General features: G+C 37.8%; 1 protein-coding gene across 4 annotated transcripts in view; it reads left to right on the plus strand.

Annotated features, from left to right (window-relative positions):
- LOC121479288 (amyloid beta precursor protein) overlaps positions 1–23,496 on the plus strand; it is a 270,747-nt gene that overhangs the window by 21,104 nt on the left and 226,147 nt on the right. The window lies entirely within an intron of this gene.

Below are 23,496 nucleotides of genomic sequence, written 5' to 3' on the forward strand. Positions count from 1 at the left end.
AGAGCCTGAATGCAACCAATGAGACTTTGAGTGGAACCATGAAAATATACTGATGTAAAAGGAAAGACCGAACTATACTGGGTTAAAGAGGCATCTGTATAGGGAGGGAAGTTTATAACAGACACTTAGGAAAATCAACACAATTATTTAAAAAGTCATATGGGAAAATCATTGGGTGAGAAGAGTCAGAAAAATCTAAAGAAAAATGTAAAAAGTATAGAAATTGAAACTGCATAGCACATGCAAAGACAAATCCATGGGACAAACGGAAGTGTAGAAATAAACTTGTATGAATATTACATTCCTATGTAATTAATGCAGGATATGAAATTAATGCAGGATAAAGGTGGGTTTCCACATCAGGAGGAGAAAAGATTATTCATTAAGTGGTATTGGGATATCTGTCCGCAGAAAGAAGCTGGCTGATTATAATATTTAGAGAGTCTATAACAAAGGGCTCTTACAAATCAATTAGAAATACTAAATATGAACATCTTGAGAGTAAAATGAGCAAAACACTTTAAAAACTTTTATTATGAAAAAAATTAAAGCATACAAAAGAGAAGAGTATGATGAATCCTTTGGTGCCTGTCACCCAGCCTCAGAAATCATAAACTTATTAGTAACCTTATTATCTATCATTATTTTAGGTAAACAACTCCCAAACTTCTCCTTTTCCTCACTGGGCTCTTTTGAAATAAATTCAGTGAGATAATTTTAGCCATACATATTTCATTATGAGCCTCTGAGAGAATTGAAATAAACAAAGGAAAAATATTTAATAGATAGTACTCAGGAAAAAATATACATAGCCACTAAACCTATGCAGTTGTGTTCAATTTCATTAGTAATCTGGGAAATTCAAATTAAAACATCACATTTTTTAACCATCGAGTTGGCAGAGACTGAGGAGTCTTGCCAGAGCTGGCAAGAATGTGAAGAAACACATTTTACTCTACTGTCAATGGTACAGAAGTTTTCTTTTTCTTCTTTTTTTTAAGATTTTACTTATTCATGAGAGACATAGGCAGAGGGAGAAAAGGCTCCGAGGAGCCTGATGCAAGACTTGATCCTAGGTTCGTGACCTGAGACAAAGGCCAGATGCTCAACCACTGAGCCATTCAGGCATCCTGGTACAGTCCAGAACAATTGTTCAGAACTTTATGTGCATACCCCTCAATTTAGCAGTTCTAGGAATTAGTAGCATAATGTATTGTATGACTGTCCACAAAAGAGGACATTATTAGGGGCACCTGGGTGGCTCAGCCGGTTGAGCATATGCCTTCAGCTCAGGTCATGATCCCAGGGTCATGGGATCAAGCCCCATGTCCCGATCCCTGCTCAGTTTCTTCCTCTCCCCCTCTGCCCTTCCTCTCCTCCGCTCCTGCTCTCGCTCTCTCTCTCTCTCTCAAAAATAAATAAAATCTTAAAAAGAAGAGGACATTATTAGAGCGTTAATTGTATCCTTTAAACAAATGTATTTTTTACTATTGTACCAAACTGGAATAGAATTCCACCATACATTTAAAATAGTGTTAAGTGAAAAAAGGAATTTGCAGAAAGCAAGCATAATAAATTACATTGAGGAGCATCTTATATATAGAACAAAATTTATGTGCATAGAACATATCTTGACAGTTGGGGATATTCACATCTATACTAATAAGGATGGTGGCTGCATAGACCATCTCTGAAAGAATCAAGTATATCTAACAAAATGCCTCTTGATAACAAGACAGTGGAATGGAGAAGAAGGTAGTACATGTTTACTTTTTACATTATCACCTTCTATATTTTTTACTCTTTGTCACTAAGCAGACACTTTAGAAAGGTGCCCTACTACGATGTGCCACCTCATCTTGGCTGTGTAATTCCCTTGTTCTGCGATTCCTGGTAGGTGGTAGTCAGCCAGCTTGGAACAGTTGACCTCAGGAACTTCTTTCCACAACAGGCCATCCTGTTCATTATTTAAAACATGTCTAATTTTAGGAAGTCATGTATTTTGATACAATATCTATAATCTTCCCAGTTGACTAAGAAACGCTACTTTTATAAAGTTGAGACTAGCAAGTTTAATTGTATCATAAAACTAGCTCATTTCAGTGAATTTCATCTGTTTATTTTCATGGGTAACTGCTATATCAAAACTTGCTGTTGAAAGTAAATAATTATTTCATTGTCATTTGCTCTATATTGAACATCACAAAGCAACTCCTTCAACTCAGAATTTCTAGTGTTGGCACTTGTAATATCATTTCGGAAGTTGATACTGATGCAAGCTATGGAGTTCTCATCAATTGAAATGTTCTGTCTCTCACTGAATTTACACTGGGCATTTTAACACAGAAAGTTGTTGAAAAGAATGGACCATGATAAAATACTTGTTTTATTATTATTTTTAAACATTTTATTTATTTTGGAGAAAGAGAGCACATGCAAGGAGGGAGATGGGAAAGGGGGGAGAGGGAGGGAGAGAGGAGGACAAGGAGACTCTCCATACTCAGCATGGAGGCCAATTCAGGGCTCCGTCTTACAACCCTGAGATGATCTGAGCTGAAACCAAGAGTTGGACACTTAACTCAATGAACCACCCAAGCACTGCAATAAAATACTTGTTTTTAAACTTATTTTAGATTTTCTTAATAAATGGAAACTATAACTGACTTGATTAATTAAAAGTTGAAGGTAGACCCTACTAAATTAGTAGCAAATGTTTTAGTAACTATTTGGGTGTGGGAAATTATAATAAAACATACATTGCCTAAGATGCAAAATATTTGCACAGTGTGCTAAATTAAAGCAGTAAATTGGGATTGTATCGGGTTATAATGAAAACTAAATATGAAATATGGAGAACATTCTTTCCTTGGTGACAGAGGCAGGGCAAATACTATCTCAAAATAGGAACAAAGTCAGATTTGGTGAGGCTGCAGTAATCTCCCAAATCATAGTAAACAGCACAGCTGAGGTTGGGTCTCAGGCTCCTGGCACTTAATGTAGAAGTGACTTGACCTATGGTGCCTCTTTAGCTCCTGTGGTAAGGTAAAAAAGGACAGTAACCCAAAAACTTTTGATTTTCAAAACTTCATTATTTTTGAAGATTTTTACTTACCTTTTAAAGTTTTTTTTTTGGCTTAAATGTGAAAGATTTAAACATTAAAGATTTTTTTTTTTAAAGATTTTATTTGTTCATGAGAGACACAGGGAGAGGAGAGGCAGGGACACAGAGGGAGAACCAGGTTCCATGCAGGGAGCCCGATGAGGGACTCATTCCTGGGACTCCAGGATCACGCCCTGAGCCAAAGACAGGCACCAAACCGCTGAGCCACCCAGGGATCCCCCCCCCCATTAAAGATTTCTTTATGGATGAAAACCTTATCAAAATCTATTCCCATTCCACATTGGTTATAAAAGTTGGAGGTTATGGCCAGTAAAGTAATACTGAATTTTTCTAAAGCTGTCTTTGACCTTGAATAAAGATTTTAAATTTCTGAGTAACTTAAGTGTTTAAGTGGCCTCTTTTTATATACATACAGTATTGACTGTTTCCCCATAGGTTTGCCAATTATTGAAATACAGGCAAGATATATTTCTATTTATTTTCTTAAGTAATACTGAGGGATGGTCTCTTAATTTTTTAAAAATTTTATTTATTTATTCATTCATTCATTCATTCATTCGAACACATGAGCAGGATGGGGAGGGGTGCAGAGGGAGAGAGAGAAAGGGAGAAGCAGACTCCCCACCAAGCAGGGAACCTGATGCAGGGCTCAATCCCAGGATCCCAAGATCCTGATCTGAGCCGAAGGCAGATGCTCAACCAACTGAGCCACCTAGGTGCCCCAATATCTTAATTTTGAGTAGGGGACCATCTAACAGGATTGAACTTATTCTACAGAAAGGTGTGAATCTTGGTGAAAATGAACACGTGATATATCCATTTAGAGACGTGTTGCTGCAGCAAACCAGCCACAACTTTATTAGTAAAGCCCATGTGAAGAAGCATCAGGCTAGGGAAAAGTCTGGTGGTGCAGCTTTCTTAAATTTTCCAACATGCCCCACTTGGCAGCCAAGAAAGTTCACCTGTTCAGAATGGATCTTGCTAGCTTTAAAGAAGCCCCTGTTGCTACTGATCAAGCCACTTAAACCACCAAGCATGTTCCACTGAAATGCCAGCATAATCACCTTAATGGTTGCAAAAATTCCTTTTGTGTACCCTGTCATCCGGACCTAACATGTGTATGCTATTCTTACCCTTCCCCATGCAGTGTTTTCCATAGGTTACATAGTGTGACCTGGTATCTCACATGTGCCCCTTGACGGTTGCTTATCTTTGAGGGAGTTGCCTTCCGTGCAGGTCAGAGACCATCCCTGATCTGGCACAATAGTTCATTGCTTTCCCGAATTCTTTTTTATTTTCCTTAAGATTTTATTTATTTAGGGGCATCTGGGTGGCCCACTGGTTGAGCATCTGTCTTTGGCTCACGTCGTGATCCCAGGGTCCTAGGATCAAGTCCCACATCAGTCTCACAGCAGGGAGCCTGCTTCTCCTGCCTGTGTCTCTGCCTCTCTCTCTCTCTGTCTCTCATGAATAAATAAATGAAATATTTAAAAAAATATTTTATTTATTTGAGAGAATGGTGGGGACAGGCAGAGAGGGAGAGGGAGAGAGAGAAGCAGACTCCCTGCTGAGCTGGAAGCCAGCTGGTCAGGTGCTGGATCCCAGGACCCAGAGATCATGACCTGAGTGGAATGGCACATGCTTAACCAGCTGAGCCACTCAGGCACCCTGCCTTTCTGAGTTCTTGAAAGCTTTATTTGTGAAACTCTTCATGTAATAACTTTATATTGTTTATTTTTTAAAACTCCCCTTAATCTTTAGTTTCTTGGCCTGTAAAATGGGACTAATTAGAAAAGTACCTTAACTTCTAGGGGTGTTAGGATTAAAAGAAATAACACAGCCCAGAGGACATAGTGTACACACAGTAAATATTTATTATTACCACCACTGCCGCGAGCCAACATTGATGATTGGCTCATAACATTTGCAAGACATTTTTAATGGCTCTGCTCACGTACACACCCATGTTTGTAAGTGACAGCAGCACGTAACCTTAGCCCCCTGCTTTATCCCCAAAGTAAAAGAGCTTAGTCATCCACAACCCTGCCCTGTAGATACAGATTTTCTTTCTTTCTTCTTCTTCTTCTTTTTTTTTTTTTTTTATTCATGAGAGAGACACAGAGATAGGCAGAGACGCAACATAGGCAGAAGGAGAAGCAGGCTCCCTGCAGGGAGCCCTATGTAGGACTTGATCCCAGAACCCCGGGATCACGACCTGAGCCAAAGGCAGATGCCCAACCACTGAGCCACCCAGGAACCTCGTGGATAAAGATTCTCATTAGAAAATTAAAAGCAGCCTATTATTTTTCCTTTGGTTTTGTTGCTTGTTTTCCTCTTCTAATGTGGCCGTGCCTATAAAATGTAGGCAAAATCAGGAAATTGTAAAATACACTGTCAGCCTATTCATAAAGCATTAAGTAACATTCAAGTTGATTTGTGGTTTTTGCAAACTTCTGAGGCTCATACAGTAGACAAATGATATGTAATTTTCTAAAAGTTGTAATTAGACTCTTGGTGTTTGTATTTGCAACTTCAGATTTACATGTCATCATGAGCATTCCTATTTTTGCTTGTTAAGCAATTTTCATGCTCTTTTAATTCCCACAGCGTTCTATGAGGTAGGTACGATTTTATTCCCTAATTTACAGATGAGGGGCCCAAATCATGGTCCTTTTGTTCCTGATCACAGTTTGGGGTTAGAATTTAAGTGTATGCAGTCTGATTCCAAATTTGTTCTCTTTTCTACTCTAGAATGTCTACATAAATGAATTTCCTTTTAGTGTTAAAGCTAGAAGGGAGCTTAACCTTACTTTAAACCCAACCACACACCATGATGTTTGTTGCCATCCTTTCAATAGATAATTTGTTTGAATTGAGTTAAAAGTATGAATTGATACCAGCACCAAACCAGCCCCCCGCTACGAGATTACTATTTTTTTTTTATATATAAACCAGATTTTTTAAAGGTGTTAATGCCAGTGAGGTTTCCTATCTCGATTAACTTAAATTATTCTCATTCTGGTCCAGATGGCACAGATAAGACTTTGAATTTGTTGAAATCCAAACTGTCATTTTGACTGCAGCTGGTTTTTAGAGATCTGATTTGGAAGAAGTGGTTAGTGAGAATTAACTCACTGGTAAACCTCAGATGGAATTTCAGCCAGCAGCCCTTTTCCATTTTGTTCTTCCTGCCCCATGCTGACACTTTCATTTAAGAAATTTACAAAAGGAAATTGATTTACTTTATCCAGGCTGTGGTTGTCCATTGTTGGCTCTACATCGCCTCTCCACTTCGTCCCAGTGTCTGTGATCCATGCCAGAAGAGCATGGCCTTCTTCTGTCCAGTGGGAATTGGGTTAGTTCTGATGCCCTGATGATTCACACTGCCAAGGATGGAAAGCTCTGATGCGTACTGGGTCAGTTGTGGTCACTGCAGCAACAGTTTGTTGATCTTAGGGAGCATTCCATAGTTGCTGATGTAATTGAAGATGATTGGACCAAGAGCTTCCCCCCTCGCCCCCCCGCATTCAAACTGGTCCTATGATGCCAGGTCCTCTTAGCTGTGTGAGCTCTGTGAAGGAAGCATTGTTTTAAGTCTGCATTTGGGTAAGGTAAAGATCCGTTCTCAGACATTAGTATCTTTTTGTAAGTTGCAACATTAGAAAAATTTTAACTACAACGTAGGGATGAAGTTTATAAATTTTTCAGTACCAATTTAATTTGTTAGCCCTTGAAATGCAATTCTCTTTGTGATAACTCTTTGTAAAACACTCTTGCTCTGCCTGAAAAGTCTGTTCAGTGAGATGCTTTTCTTGGACTGTGTATTGGATTTTTAAAAATTGTAGCTCCTTTTAAAAAAATCTGGTACTTTGCAGGAATGAATTATGGAATAAGCCCATAGTTCTTAAAAGTGTGGTCTGGGGGTGGGCCAGTGACTTAATAATCACTTCAGTGGATTCTGATGGAAGCTAAATCTGAAAGCCACTAATGTAAATTTCTTTATAGAGTTACAAAATGTTGACCAGATTCTGAGCTTTTAGATCAAGCAGCCTTTTGCATCCTTCATAAGGTAAAGAATGGTTTTATGCACAATTATTTGATAATGAGTTACCTTTGAATTTAAGGTGTGTCTGAATGATAAAATGCATTCTTCTCAAGGGCAAGAGGGTAGCACCATTAGTTCTTCTGTCCTTTCCAGTTACTTGATTTTGTGCATTAACATACCTTCTTCCCTACTTATTTCTGATCTTTTATGTACATTGCATTATGGTGTTTTTTTGTAGTTCAGGATATTGATCAGCCTTTCCTACCATACTAAAATGTACGGACTCAATCTAAAATCATGGTTCAAAGTAATATGACATCTACAGAAGTACAATTGACTTTTTTGTTTTTCAAGAGAGAGAGACAGCATGGAGGGGCAGAGGCAAAGGGAGAGGGAGTGAATCTCAAGGAGGTTCCAAGCTGGTCAGTGTGGAACTTGATCCCAGGACCTGAGATCATGGCCTAAGCCAAAATCAAGAGTCAAATGCTCAACCAACTGAAAATACAGGTGCCCCTAAAAATACAGTTGACTTTTGAACAAAGGGGTTATGGTCACTGACCACCCTCCTAACCACCGTGTAGTTGAAAATCTATATATAATGTTTGAGTCCCCAAAAACTAAACTATCAATAGTCTATTGTTGACTGGAAGCCTTGTCAATAGCATAAAAAGCCAACACATAGTTGGTATGCCCTAATATATACTGTATTTTAATAAGGTAAGCTAGAGAAAATGTTATTAAGAAAACTATAAGAAAAATACATTTACAATACTGTACTGTGTTAATTGAAACAGAATTTTTGTATAAGTGGACCCATGAAATTCAGACTTGTGTCCAGTGGTCAACTGTATAAGAATGTCCTAATATTTCCCCAGAGTCTGCATAAAGTTGCAAACACTCATTGCTTGCCAAGAAGGTAAACGATATTGTTGAAGAAAGTCTTCCTTTTCCCTTTTCTTGGATCAAATAGTAAGCAACCAAACCTCAGTTTGCTTTCTGAGTCATTTAGACTTCCATTTTGTATTTGTAGTTGGTAAATATTGAGCAAGAGATACTGTAATGTATCCATTGGAAACTGTCTACTGACAAATTATTTATGAAATTGGGAGAATGTTTTATACTCTTTTAATCCTTTGGTTTAATCCTATATTTTGATCCTTATAGCAAGCATAATAGTATTTGTGGTAGTTTACATAATCTGACAACCTTTCAAAGGGATTTAAAATTTTTTTATTAAAAATTTCAAACAAATGTGTCATCCAGATTCAACAATTGATCACATTTTGTTCTTGTTTCAGCACACACACATAAACACACTTTTTTTTTTTTCTGTTGTGAATTTCAAGCATCATATCATTTTACCTATATATACTTCTGGCCATAGGTTTCTAAATGGATTTGATGCAAGATTTTATAATTAGAGCAATGTAGACTAAGAAAAAGACCACTAGATATTAGTACATGTTTTGGTATTAGAAGTTTTACAAAATATATTATAGTTCTTATAAATTTCCAAAATATTCACTAGAGCCACAAGAAATACTTGGCCAACTCTCATTAAAGAGGAAAATAAGTTCCCTAGTAAGCCCTTTGTTTACAGAACAAATGTGTATTTTGTTTCATCAATAAAATAAATCCTAGGGAAGGCCATGACTCATATCCACTAAATGAAAGACCAGAAATAGGATCTCTCCTGTCTTTTTATTTATCCCTGGGGTGGGTGACCAGAATATTTTTATATTATTGCTAAGTAATGTTTTAAGAACTATGACTTATTTAGAGTTTAGGATTATATTCTTTTTTTCCTTTTGTAATTCTATCTATTGCTTCTAAGTAAGAGGTTATAGCTCCTAAAATTTATCTGGTTTTGCTCTCTTGTTTTCCTTTTTCACCCTCTGCAATTCTGTGATTCCTGGCAGGGAAAGGGTCCTGCTGGGAGTGTTTTCTTGTTATGACGACAAGCTGCCTCTCCCCAGTCCACGTCACCTACTTGTTTTGTGATAGTGAAAATTATCTTATAGCAACTTGAAACTGCTTTGAGTGTGATCTCTACTAAAAATTTTAGGTAGTATGATTGATATATAACATAAATTTCAGGTGTACAACATAACAATTCCATATTTTATATATTGCAAACGATCACCACACTAAGTCTGGTTAACACCTATCACCATACATAGTTGCAAATTTCTACTTCTAATTATAACATTAGTCCAATTATAATATAAGGCATGGGTTTTCACTTGCATTAAAAAATAAGGTAACATAACCAATTTTTTTCAAACAAAAATATAGATTAAGTGGGACCTTAAGCTATAAAATTGGTTTTAAAAAGCTTGTTTGTTTTCATTGAAACCTTAAAAACCAATGCCTTGGTTTAGCTTCCTTTCAAATACTAAAGCACCTCTATGGAACCCCAGGGTTCCATAGGGGACAGTTTGAAAACCAGTGGTCTAAGGAGGCCAGTTTGTGGTTAATCGGGCGAAGATCTTTGTAATCTCTTCATAGATCTAACAGTGAAAGACAGTGCCTTGAAGTCAGGACCAACACTTACTTCTAGGTTAGAAATAAGCTAACCAGTCTGTGTTCTAGTTCATTATCTACCTTTAGGTTGTTCAAGGTTTAGATACAAGGAAGTAATCAGCACAAATTATTGCAACAGCATTTCTTTGAAAAAAAAAAAAAAAGATTTTATTTACTTCAGAGAAAGAGCAAGTGAAAGAGAGAGAGCGCGCGCACTAGTAGAGGGGGCAGAGGGAGAAGCAGACTCCCCGCTGAGCAGGGAGCCCACTGCAGGGCTCAATTCCAGGACCCTGGGATCATGACCTGAGACAAAGGCAAATGCTTAACTGACTGAGCCACCCAGGCACCCTCCAGCAACATTTCTGAAAATAGATTAGGTGGACTGAGGTAAACTCACTGCTCATTAAAAATCCACATTTTGAAATTATTTATGAGTCGAATTGTTGTAGATGTTGAAGACAAATCATGGAGTTCAGACTTTTGCCTTATTCAAATGTCAGTTTTTCTTAGGGGGCCAGACATTGCAAAACCCTAACTTAGAACCTAAATAATTTTGTACACATTAAAAAATAGCATTCCTTAGAGCCTAATGGCATCAGGATAGAGTAGAATCATTAGAGTATATATTTGTTAAAGGTTGATTGTGATTGGTGATTGCATATCATGTGTGTGTTGTGTGTGTGTGGTGAGGGTGTTGTGGGGGGGTTATGGGGGGTAGTATATGGGATGTGTGCATGTGTGGGGTGGGTGAGTTTGGTGCGTGGAAGTGTGTTAGATATGTGGAGGCAGAGGCATGTGTGTACATGTGTGCTTCTCATTCAGCCACAGTGGGGGAGTGTAGGATGAGAGGAGCACAGATGTGCATATGACAAAAGTTTTTTTTTTTTAAGATTTATGTTTTTTTCTTTTGTTTTGTTTTTTTGTTTTGTTTTGTTTTGTTTTGTTTTGTTTGAGAATGAGAGACAGCACAAGTGGGAGGGAAAGAGAATCTCAAACTGACTCCACACTGAGTGTCAAGCCTGGCAGGGCTCAGTCTCATAACCCTGAGATCATGACCTGAGCTGAAATCAAGAGTCGGTTGCTCAACCTCCTGCAGCACCCAGGCACCCCAACGAAACTATTTTTAAAAGACAATTCCAGAAATTCCTACCTCTTGTTTTCTCTATTGCTTCTTCCTAGTATGTATACAAAACACTCTTGGTTTTGTGAAATTGGGAAGATAGAAGTCTAGGATAAGGAGGTAGAGGCAGGCAAAGGCTCTTAGACCTCCAGCGTCTTCCAGGGAAGGCTTGCACTTAACATCTGATGGAAGACTCTCCATTTGGCAAATGAAGATACTTCAGAATGAATTTGAGATGATAGCGGGTATGTTGGCTTCTCCAAGTAGTTTGTATTTTTCTTCATGTATTTAGTGTGGAAATTGAAAATGAAAATTTTGGGTGGTTTAAAACAAACTGGTGGTTGGAGTTTGGAGTGGTTGGATTGAATTTGCATTGAATTCAGGAGAAAACTCTTCTGGTTTTGAATATTTTTTTCATGGTTCTATGGTTACTAGTTAGGAAGCAGTATAAAATTAAATGATTTCCACTGATACGTACTTGAATGTCCTTGAGTTAACAGGAAGTCTTGCATCCCAGGAGGCTGCTTTCAGCCCTTGTAAATTTTCTGATAGATTGGAGAGGTCTTGAAGAAAGTCTGGTGCTGCTCCTGCAGAGATAGTAGTAATATTCATGAGTTTCACCTTCTTGATGAGCTAAGAATTTAAGAAGGTAATTCTAATCCTGGTTTTATCTTTGGCTTGCTATCTGATTATGCACAAAGCATAATTATAAGGGATGGTATCCCTCGCCACCTATTCAGTAGCAATTGTGTGAGTTCTTTAAAAATACTGGGGGAGAGGTGCCTCGGTGGTACAGTCATTTAAGCATCCTTTCAGCTCAGGTCATGATCACAGGGTTATGAGCATCTGATTCCACGCTGAATGTGGAGTCTGCTTGAGATTCTCTCTCTCTCTCCCTCTCCCTCCCTCTCTCGTAAAGAAATAAATAAAAATATTTTTAAAAATACTGGAGAATGGGCACTGTCATACATTCAGAGAGACCTGAGAAAATGTCAAGATGGGGGATGATTTTGACTGAGAATCCTATTGAGAGTGGAGTGGTGAAATTTATTAGTCTTACTTTAGATATTTGGTAATGCTTAGGTTATAAGAAATACCAGATAGCTTTACTTCAAGAAAATGATCAGTTATGCTTTTTTGGGGAATCATTCTAAATCGTGTGTTAAAGATATAGCCTCATTCTGAATCTTATAAGATTTTTATTTATATATTCATGAGAGAGAGACGCAGGCAGAGGGTGAAGCAGGCTCTCTATGGGGGCCGATGCAGACTCGATCCCAGGATCCTGGGATCATAACCTGAGCGAAAGGCAGACCTTATTCTGAATTTTGACTTATTCACAGTAAATTCTACAGTGTAATCATGGGAAATTATTATTATTACCATTCTGAGACAAAGGGGTGGAAACTGAAGCCAACAAATGGGTGGCTCTGCACTGTCTCCTGGAATCACACTTAGAAAATTGCTGTGAAAAGCAAATTGTTTTTAAAAGAAAAGTGTTCACACGTTGTGTTAACTAACAAGAGCTGAAAATTCCCATTGGAACAATTTCAAGAGTGGATTTTTTTCTTTTTTAATTTTGCTTCAGAAAATAGCCTCCATCCTGTTCCTCCCCCGTGTCACTTGATTACCTGTTTGAGTTAATTCTCTGCTCTGTTAAGCTGACTTTTAATTGATTAAAGCATCTAAGGCTGTCGTATTTGCAGATATTAATAATACTAATGATTTTATATTATTCTCAGTACTTTTTAATGTTTAGGATGTTGCTTAGAGTATGTAAAATAATGGGCTAGAATTTGAAACAGATATATGTAAATAATCATAGACGGGAAAACATCACTTTTCCTTTAAATAATATTCTTCAACACCTTGGAAATTCCTGCAAAGAAATTCCAGCATCAGAGAAGTTAGTATGAAAGCTTGAAAGTCATTTTGCAGATGTTTGAAATCAGTCATTAACCAAGTTAAGTTCTAGATCAGAGCCAGGCAGAGAGATTTATTATCTAGGCAGCTAAAACATCTCTATCTTGATGCAGGAAAATCTTCTTGTATTAGTTCTGATTGGTTTGATACTGAAAAGGGAGCATTTTCCTTTATTCTAATTGTTAATCAGCTCTAATGGCCAAAAAGCTATGGAACAAGATTGTACATCTAATCCGTGATTTAATGATTAATTTCCCCAGTAATTGTAATGAATAATTAAGACACTCAGACTTCATCTAGCATCACACAAACATTAGGTGAGTCCTAAAATCAAAATGTCATGACAAGTGTGTTAATAAAAATTGCATATGCAATATTAATAGTTTCCTTCTGATTACTCAGGAGCTGTCAGATTTATCTTTTTGATGTGAAGTGTATGTATATAGTGAACTTCTAGTGTAGAATACATGAACTCAGAAATCACACATTTCTTTACTATCTTGTATCAAATAAATCCAGTTTTTAATGCATTTTTGCTTTTGGGGGTCTTTGCACTTAGATTTTAATATAGGCACTCAAGGAAGGTTCTTTTGAGAGTGAACACAGATGATTTTCCTTAGAAATCACTTTAATGGGCACCTGGCTGGCTCAATCGGAAGAGCATGAGACTTTTGATCTTGGTGTCTTAAGTTCCAGCCCCATATTGAGTGTGGATATTACTTGAAAATAAATAAACTTTAAAAAATTACTTTAAAACTAAAAATACCGTATTTGGTAACATAATTTCCTGGGTTTTTTAAAACTAAGTTGAAGTAACCAAATATTTGTGTGTTCTTTGGGCAAGCACTATACCAGTGAATTCAGGACTTACGGAGATAAATATTTGCTGTGGATGCTAAACCAATATCCAGGTAATAAGGCAGGTATCTTATACTGCATAATAGAAAATATATAAAGTTCTGCCGTTAGATAAGGAGTAAGGGAGATTTTTATTTTAATGTGGGGGAAGACTAAAATTAATTACTTACAGAGGGATGACTTTTATATCTTGGACTTTTAAAGTCTTAATCCAGTGCACTGGGCCTTGTAGATTTTAGTTTAATGAGTTTTAGTTTGCTGAATTATGTAATGGGTGCAAGGTGCAAGTTTCATTATGAAGCTGAGCTAAAATCAGAATTAAGGCATATGGCATATATAATATTACTTAAAAAAAATTTTCCCATTAGATGGAGTCCTTTCTGGTGAGCCTCAAATGCCATATATGAAGCAGGGACTTCTTACCATGACAAGGCAGTTTTTTTCTTGAGTTTGTTTTAACTGTCCCTATTTACAAGATTAATTCTTTATCTAGTGGCAGAGCTTGACTGATCAGTTGTCATCAAAAGACTAGATGGATACTTTGTTTATTGGTAGCCGTATAATATATTGAGGGGTTTGTTTTAGTAATTTTCCTTGTTTTAGAAAACGACATCTGAGTGAAAAAAAAAAACCTTATTAATTCACACTGTGTAATGTAGAGCCTCATCAATAATAAATTGAGTGTCAAATTTGAGTTTTGTGATTCATGATTCTGAAGATTTGAGATGCCAAACTATGCTTTCAACCATATCATGTTATATATAACTGTTATATAATCTCACTGATGAGATCAGTTAGGTGGGTCTCTTAGATAGTTTGAATTAGATATTCAAATCAATTGTCAATAAATTAGGCTTTGTAATTTAGAGAAGCTTGTTATAATTGGGTGTTTTCCTGTTATTACGGAGTAGCCTGTTTTGGCTATAAAATATCCCTCAATGCTTAAATTTTACATAGCACAGTAAACATTTTCTTTTTTCCTTTACGATTTAAGCATACCTCCATTGCACAATTGATGTCTCTGCAAAAGTTTAATAATTTGTTTTGGCTTCGTAAAAGGAGCCAACAAATATTTTGAGTGACTGGTTGAATCTGTGGTTCTAGACCCAATTGTCTTTAAGAGGAAAAAAAAAGTTTATAGAATCACAGTGGGGGCAGCCCGGGTGGCTCAGCAGTTTAGCGCCGCCTTCAGCCCAGGGTGTGATCCTGGAGACCCGGGATCGATTCCCAAGTCGGGCTCCCTGCATGGAGCCTGCTTCTCCCTCTGCCTGTGTCTCTGCTTCTCTCTCTCTCTCTCTCTCTCTGTATGTCTTTCATGGATAAATAAATAAAATCTTTAAAGAAAAAAAAAGAATCACAGTGAACTATAAAATGGTTTACATTTTGCTAGAAAACCTTGGTGTTCCTTGAGTAAATAATGAAGTCTTTTACTTTATGGGCCTTTTCACTACTTTATTGATAACATAAATTTATATTACCCAGGAATAGGTGTGCTCAAAGGAAAAGAATAGAATTTATCTTAGTAGGGAACTCGCATCTCAAAGATGGTTTGGGCTGTTTTAAGTAGGTTTTGTTTTTCCCTGCTTTTCTGTGGTGGCGAGGGAGGAAGGAAGGGAACACTTACTACTAAAAATATGAATTGCTAAGTAGAAGTAAAGTCTTTTTGTTTGGGTGTTAAAGCACACATATTTGTGCTGTCCAGACCTGACACATTTAGAAACAGGAATTTGCCTGTAGCATAATCTTAGCCAAACAGTTTAGTCATTCCTCAATATTTTAATGTTACAGAATGCCCTGTAGAATATTCTGAATACCCGAAGCAGCTTTTTTCTGAGGATTTTGAGTACTGTAAAACATGGAGAGATGTAGGATTTGCAGAGCCGGTACCTAAAATTCAATGAGAATTGTTAGTTGGTCTGTTTCAGCTTCACTATTGTCATGGGCAAGCCTGTCTCCTTGTGAAGAGAGTCTTTGTTCTTTCCTGCAGAAGTTTTGTCATTCCTTGAAACATCAATGCTACCTCCAGAGAAACAACACTGCCAGTCTTCAAACAGAAACTCAAAGCGAGAAGGTTTTCTTTCATAGATGTTTTAAGCTTTAAATCAAATTTGTGAATAACCAGAGGACCTCATTAGAGCATTTTATTAAAAAAAATTCTTCTGTGTTTTAAACATAACAGATAAGGCTAGTTATTTGTTATTATAATGTCTAGTTTTGCTTCTGAATGTAACCTTCATAGGAATTACAGTCTCTCTTCATTTCTAATGGGAAGTATCACCAGTCTGGCTTTCATGTGACATCGAATACTTTATTGCCTCTTTACTTTTATTTTTTTAAAGATTTTTATTTGTTTGATTGAGAGAGAGAGCATGAAAACAGGGACAAGAGTCCCCGCTGAGCAGGGAGCCCATGAGGGGCTCAATCCCAGGACTCTGGGATCATGACCCAAGCTGAAGACAGACTGAGCCACCCAGGCAGCCCCACCCCCCCTTTTTAAATTATTACTTCTTTATAGTGAAAATGAGTACAACCATTCAATGTGATATTTAATTAAGGAAAAACAGTATTCAAGAAACAGTTAAGTTCTGGGTATTATGTTAATTAATCTTTTACTTACTGGTGCTTTTTGTATTTATCACCATAGTTGAACTCCCCAATATCACAAGACAATGTATAAAGATCTCTAAGGGTCTTCTAAAGGCCTTTTCTTTATGGAAAATAAAATCTAATTCAGGAATCAGGCTGACTTCTTCACTTGTGTGAAAATAAGAAAATCAAGGGTTATTTGTATTCTCTATTGTGATGTCAGCAGTTCATGCTCCGTGTTGTGGAAACAAAAACATTAATTTTTTCAACTCTTGGTTATGTGCTTTTAGTTTAGAGTTAGGGCATGGAGAACTTCTGCCTTTTCGAGATTTTTACCACTCATTATTTTTACTTAGTATCACATTGTTGAATTTTACAAATGTGATTGATATTGGAATCCAGGGATGTGATTTCAGGGTTTGCAGTCGTCATCAGCCATCTCACATTCATTTCACTAAATGAAAATCCAATTTTACTTGTAATAAGCCACATTGATTAAGTTTACCTGTATAGTTTAAAAGACTAAAGTCCTAGAATTTTGCACTGTATTGGAACCTTATGAACTTCTTGATTTTTTATTTTTTTGTGCATTTCTAAATGCCTGTGATTTGCTTTTGAAATATTCTGGTGGGGAGCACAGTTATTCTTATCACCTGTTTTCTTGCTCTGCAAGCTGCATGTCATGTAATTATTGTGCCTAGAGCCAGAACTGATGCTTTTATTATCCTAAGTTCTGTGGGCACTTGGTGACACTCCCTGCCCTGATTCCTCCCCTCCCCTTTTTTATAAATGATTTTATTATTTGGAGAGGGAGAGAAAGCATGAGTGTGTGTGGGGCAGAGGGAGAGCAAGAATCTCAAGCTGACTCCACACTGAGCATGGAACCCAGTGGGGGGCTCGATCCCCTGACCCTGAGATCATGACCTTAGCTGAAAATCAAGAATAGGACCCTTAACCAATTGACCGCCCCCCTGCCCCGGGCACCCCACTGTTGTTCCCTGTGAGACTTCTTTTTGGTTTTATTTATTTTGATTTACTCAAAATGACCTGGTTACATTTTGCTTGGCCATTCATTTCAAATATCTTAGCCTGTTTTTCAAATTCCGTTCCAAAAAATGTTAAATGTGCTACATTAGAAGGCTTCCATGGCCAAATGCATTTGGGAAACTTGATAGAAAAAAAGTTAAACTGGCTTCATTATTATAGGATTTTCACAAAGCCTTCCAGATACATCTCAAAGGGTCCATTTCCCACATGTGTTTGACAAAAGAATCACCCCTTCCCCTTTGCCGCAGGGAATAACTGTTAACATCTCTTGGAAACTGTTTTTGAGAACACTGATTTAGGAATTAAATGAGGCATGTTTTAAACATGTCTTAAACTCCACCAAGCCCTTTTGAGTCTATATTACTTAGTGATTAATAACAGTGGTATGAGCTTGCAACAAAAAATGTCTTATGTAAGAGAAGTTCTCCTTAAAGAAATGTATTGAATACATTGTGACTAAGCAAATCAAAAATTTTTTTGCATCTTGCAATGTGCTCTAGCTCCTTCACTCAGTTTAGAATCCTTGTCAATCACTAATGGTAAACTATCAGAGTGGACTTCTTGAACCTTACAATACACACTTTAAACCTGCATTATTTAAAATATCTTAGATGGCTCAAAAATACTGTGTCAACTTGGTGAGTCAGATCTGCCTCACTGAGCTTGCAGGTTGTGACTGGGAATGATGGCATGTGTCCTTACTAGTGTCTCTCTCTTAGAAACAACTTGGCAGGCAGACATCTTGCAGATCAATGAGGAAAGATTGTCTATTTCAAGTGGCATAAGACAGTCTTTAAACCAGTATGTTATAATCTGGTTATACAGTCAGTGTTTTCTTTAGAGCAGAAAATCCTCTCTGAGGATTCCTGAATAAGGAGCAGACGTCTTTGTGGGGTTAGCTCTCAGGGGATATCAAGTGCTGTATTTTCATGAGTTCAGTTTCTCAGGATGTCTCTGGAAGCTCCCACACGAGAATTCCTTCTTTCTTCCTGCTAAATCCAAGCAGAGTCAATATGATTAGCTCCTTTTTACAACAAATGACCTGCTATCCATTTTATGTATATTGTTGAATTTTAATCTCATAATAAACCTATGTGGGGAAGTGTTATTATATCTATTTTAGAGATGAAGGAAACCAAGAGTTAAAGAGTTTCCATCCAAGCAGCTGGTTAATAATACAAGAATTTGACATCTCAGCAGCCCTGGTGGCTCAGGGGTTTAGCGTCGCCTTCGGCCCAGGGTGTGATCCTGGGGACCCAGGATCGAGTCCCACGTCGGGCTCCCTGCATGGAGCCTGCTTCTCCCTCTGCCTGTGTCTCTGCTTCTCTCTCTCTCTGTGTCTCTCTGAATGAATGAATGAATGAATGAATGAATGAATGAATGAATAAATAAATAAACAAATAAATAAATAAATAAATAAAAAGAATTTGACCTCTCCTTTTTATTTCAAAGTTCATATTGGTACCTTCAGGTGTGAGTTCCCTCATCTGAACCATCTGTGAGCTCCTTGAAGTCTTTAGAGATAGAGACGGTGTTGGATTTGACTAGATTTATGGGTGCAGATACAGTACATGAAGAAGTTTCTGGAAACTTTTTTTTTAGTCATGTATTTTCTTAGGACCTTTGATTTATGTAAACTGCTAGCATACACATATTACTCCTGTAGAGTTAATAAGTTGTTCAAAGGGATTCCAGTGGTTTAGCGCTCTCTCACTTTGCCTTGAGTCCTTCATTGTGAGGTGATTGGCTAGAATTAGGCCAGAATTATCTCAGGAACAGATGATCTAGTTGGATTTCTTGGTCTTGGAACCCTTGTAATGAGCGCATGATCCTGCAGCCTTGTTAATTTGACTTACCACCTCTTTTGTGTGTGTTTGTAGGTTGGATAAAACTCTCAAGACTCTTAATTGTTAGGTTACTGTTATAGATTGACCCATGGGGAGTTAATACATTATTTTTAAATTATTGTATATACAATAATACTGGGCCCATCTTGAGTGGTATGTTTTATCATGCATTATGTTAATAACTTTTGGTATTCTAAGTATCTTTTAGAAATTACAGATATCTCTTTTTGTATTTGTGGAAGGCAAGGTGTATTTTGTAGAACTTAACATAGTTGTGCTTTTTTACATTTTCAGTTGAATTAGTTATTTCAGTGTTCTGGGAGATAACCTATTTGGTTCAACCAATAGTTGAGCACCAGTATTATTTTACCTTTTATCCCAGAAATGTAGAGATGAGGAAGGCATGACTCTTTTACCCTGAGGAAGAGGCTAGGTTAAGCGTTTTCAGTCTAGGTGCACTATTGACATTTTGAGCCAGGTAATTCTCAGCTGTGGGAGGCTGGGAGAGGCTACCAGGTACACGGTGGTGTGTTTAGTATTAGTAACAGAAGCAACACCAAAGTTGTGACAGTTGGCTTTCCCGAGACCCTTAAACCTCTACATAGAAATACTTCATGGAGCTCAAAATGCAAGGTGACTCATGATCCATGTGGGTTAAAAAGCTTTACCTGGTGGAGATCACTGCATAACTGAACAGCACTGGCAAGACTAGTGCCAAGTTAAACAGCTTTTTACTAAAGATTGGCTGTGCTTATAAAAGAAAGAGACTGCATGTGGATATTCGAGAGTTTACCTTTATTAGGCCAGAGTAGTCTCATGTTAGGTATCCCCTCATGTCATTCCCTCTTTAGAAAAAAGCCACGCCTAAAGAACATGTTCTAGCAAATCTGAAAAGGTACCTCCATTCTAATTACTTAAAATTCTTATTATTTAGAGTTATATACCATGAACAACTGCAGTAATGGAGGAAGCCTGAGTCTACATGCTATCATGTATGTGTGTGTGTGATCACAGCTGTGTACTTCTCTTGGTTTATTTGAACAAATTTGTTTTTAAAGCTCAGCCTATGTAAACAGCTCATGGTTAGATTTCTCGGTAGAACTTAAATCTTTGCCACACAGTATAACGCTTCTCTTCCGCAAGGGCAGGGTATGGTCTGTATTGCACATTTTTCCTCTATTTTAGGGCTTATCCCTCTATACAATGTCAGAAAGATTTCCCTGTGGCTCAGGAATGGGTTAGTGATGCAAGATTCTAGATCATTCTTTACCCAGGTTACATAGACACAATATGCCATGACATAACAGCAGTCCTGTACAGATCTATTAAACATCTGCTAGTTTTGAAAATGAAAATAATTCCCCATCACTCAAAGCAATGAAATGCAGATAGATTGATCAACTCTATGGTTACAAGAACTCCTGGTATGATGTGGGACACCTGGAGATGATGGCAGACTGGGATGTGTGCTGATAAATCAGGGAAGTGGTGACTAGAGTGACTCTTTCTTTTCTTTCCATTCCATTGGGATGAACTCAAAATCTCTAGCAGGATGCATTCTGAGACTTGTTGCTGTCAGCTGGCCAGGTCCTGCAGATTCCTTCCCCTGCCACCAGCACCCTACGTGGTCCCATCATTAAAATTCACAGGCCTCAGGGTTCTCCGCTTCTATTTTCTCCCTTCACTGCTCATTTTTCTGCTGGTGCCTAAGCTCATGCTGTGTTCTTGGCCATCCATTTCTCCCCTTTCTCTGCACCGCAGGTTCGGTTTCTCCATTCTGCATGGTAGGCACAGTGCTTTGGGCCTATGATGCTTTTAGGGGCCCATGAAAATGTTTCCATTTTCATTTCTTTTAAAATCAGAAGAAAAAAGACTATAATAATGAATATATGCTAATGAATCTAGCCTGAATTACAGTCACCTTTATACCACCACAACTTTAACATAACAATTCTAATTTTTTTTAGAGAGGAAAGGATCCACAAAAGAAGGTCAAGTGCCCATGTGATCCCTTCATACACAGATGGGATGTTGCTCTCTGTGAAATATGGCCATGGCTCCCCTTGGCTTTGAACATTATTACAAACTCAAGGTCATTTATACTTAACCCTGTCTTCTTCCTTTCACACGTGCTCTCCCCACACTCATGCCATGTACATTTTCTATTCTGGTCTTTGGTCTGCCTCTTCCCTGCCAACTTTTATCCATCTCTTCCTCCTCCAAATCAAACCAGTCACTGCTTTGTCACTTTAGTGGGGCCTCCTGAGTTTTTGTCTCCATCATTCTGTGTCCATGAAGTGAGTGATGTTTGGGTCACCCCTGTGCCCCCAGGCTTGAATGTGTTCTATACCTGGGAAATGTTTATCTTCATATAAGGGATCAAGCCAGAACTTTGCTGAAACTTAACCCAGGAATCAAACTCTGAAATCTTCTCTGTTAGACGTGAGAAGGACAAGTGTTTGATAGCTATCAGCATGTGCTGTTAAGCTTAGCTGTTCAACAAAATAGTTTCTGTCTCTTCCTTGTAATATTTTCAGGTGTATTTTTTTACACTAGCCTTCACTTTAGGTGTCTGGTTACCCTGAAATCTCTGAGAATCAGTTTCTTACTGCTGAGGGCTCTCAGCTGCAGGAATGTTTTAAATAGTTGGTTGAATGTTTTATTAAAGGAGTCTGGCCGCCCACACTGCTTCTGCAAATCTTGGAGTCTGGTAAGACAATCTGATTTTTTTTAAACACTGCCTGAATTGCAAAATAATGGTCCTCTCGGGAATGTATTACCAAAAGTCAGGAAATTAATAGTGAAGGTTATTCAGTCATATAGATCACAAGCCACCTTGCTTTTTGCACCATGTTGGTTTTTTTGTTTTTGTTTTTGTTTTTGTTTCCTCAGAAGAGCCTGAGGTCTTCAAACAAGTCAGGCTATAGCTGGTATTTGGAAGTTGGTATAGACAGGGGTGTGGGTGCTGTATTTTCTTTTCTCTGCATTAGGAAATGACTCTCTTGGTGCCACAGTAAAAGAAAGTCCCACAGGTATGTAAGTTGGAATTTATTTTGTCTTGTTCCATGCCTTTGTCAATGATTACATTTTGTACGTGTTGGTTATTATCGTTACTGTTTCTCATGCCAGGCATTCCCTAATGCTTTCTATAAATGTTTGTTGACTGCTTGCAGTGGAAGAAAGAGAGGCAAGTACAAATGAGCATGCAAGGTCTCAAGTAGACAGTGAAGTACTGATGGTTCAGCTTATGTCTTTGAAACTTCAGGATTGAAAGAAATGAAAAAACAGCACTTTTGAATTTGGATCTTTTCCTAGGCTAGCAGTCTGTGGTACAGTCTTGTCTCATGGTGCTGGGTGGCTGTAGCCAGCCACAGCTCCTGGAGTAAACAGTGCGATCACCAGCGTAAACAACCAATATCCTGACAACCATTCTGTTTTTTGCTTTTAGTACCATGTTTAAGCAATTACATGAGGTATTCAACACTTTTTTTTTTTTTTTTAAAGTAGGCCTTCTGTTAGATGATTTTGCCCAACTGTGGGCTACTGTGTTAGCACATTCAAGGTAGGCTAGGCTAAGCTATGATGTTCAGTAGGTTAGGTATATTGAATGCAGTTCCGACTTAAGATATTTCCAGTTAATGATGGATTGAACAGGATGTAACCCCATTGTAAGTCTGAGAAGATCTTTAACTCCTCTTGTTTGCAAAGACTGGGAATCCTTGTTCATACCCTTGAAGTGTGTAGACATTATGTTTTCTTCTAGTCTAACAAGATAAAACGTAGATGAATACCTACAGGTGGTACCATCAACTGCATCCTCAAAGTAATAGCACCCCACATACTTTTACTGTTGTCACTTTTCAGATTGCCTTCATTTAGATCATATCTGTGCCCCTAAATGACCAGTTGGTTCTCTTCTCACTTAAAGATAAAGAAGCTAAGATTCAGATTTTATGTCACTGAAACTGACATTAGAACTAAGTGAAAATGAGGGACACCTGGGTGGCTCCAATGGTTGAGCGTCTGCCTTCAGCCCAGGGCATGATCCCAGAGTGCCAGGATCGAGTCCCACCTGGTGCCTGCTTCTCCTCCCTCTGCCTATGTCTCTGCCTCTCTCTGTGTCTCTCATCAATAAATAAAATCTTTTTTTTAAAAAAAGTGAAAATGTTAGACCCACAAATATAAATATTCTTTTGCTCTTGGTCTTCTATTGTTTCTGGAACTTTTTTTTTTTTTAATGTAGCCAAGAAAAAGGAAATAGCGTCTTCACTGCTACCTCCCTTCAGAATTTTTTTTCTTCTAGTATTATAGTCTGTAATAGTCTTTATTCTCATAGGAAAGGCAATTTGAACTATTCTTATTGTGAGTCTATAGCTTCAGAAAGGGAAAGCTTCTTTGAGAAATGGCTTGGTGCCTTATTGAAGAA

This window comes from Vulpes lagopus, chromosome 20 (assembly GCF_018345385.1).
Source record: "Vulpes lagopus strain Blue_001 chromosome 20, ASM1834538v1, whole genome shotgun sequence".
In the NCBI taxonomy this organism is placed as follows: domain Eukaryota; kingdom Metazoa; phylum Chordata; class Mammalia; order Carnivora; family Canidae; genus Vulpes; species Vulpes lagopus.